Genomic DNA, 643 nt, shown 5'->3' with positions numbered 1-643 from the left:
TCTTCACCATCCATCCTGATGTTGCCAATTGGTCCAGTGGTGAGAATCTTTGTCTTCTTGACATTGAGCCTCAATCCATATTGTAGGTTGCAGTTCTTGGCAATCTGCAGCAGGTGCTTCAGGTCCTATTCTGTTTCAGCAAGCAGGGTTGTGTCATCTGCATAACGCAGATTGTTGACAAACGTCCACCAATCTTGACCCCACATTTCTCCTCATAAAGCCCAGCCTCCAGGATCATGTTCTGCATACAGGTTGAAAAGGTATGGAGATAAGATGCATCCCTGGTGTACACCCTTCCCAATTTTGAACCATGCAGTGTTACCTTGCTCTGTTCTGACAACTGCCTCCTGGTCCAAGTATAAGTTTCGCATTAGCACGATCAAGTGTTGGGGGATTCCCATTCTTCTCAGACTTAGCCACAGTTTGTTATGATCCACACAGTCAAATGCCTTTGCATAGTCAATGAAACAGATAGACATTCCTCTGGTATTCTCTGCTTTGAGCTAAGATCCATCTAACATAAGCTACAATATCCCTAGTACCATGACCCCTTCGAAACCCAGCCTGGACTTCTGGTAGTTCTCTGCTGATGTGCTGTTCCAGTTGTTTTTGGATAATCTTCAGTAAAATCTTGCTTGCATGT

This window comes from Elephantulus edwardii, unplaced genomic scaffold (genome assembly GCF_000299155.1).
Source record: "Elephantulus edwardii isolate Elephantulus edwardi_28Jun2011 unplaced genomic scaffold, EleEdw1.0 scaffold00176, whole genome shotgun sequence".
Taxonomy (NCBI): domain Eukaryota; kingdom Metazoa; phylum Chordata; class Mammalia; order Macroscelidea; family Macroscelididae; genus Elephantulus; species Elephantulus edwardii.
The sequence above is the reverse complement of the archived record's forward strand: the minus strand, read 5'-3'. Positions refer to the sequence as shown.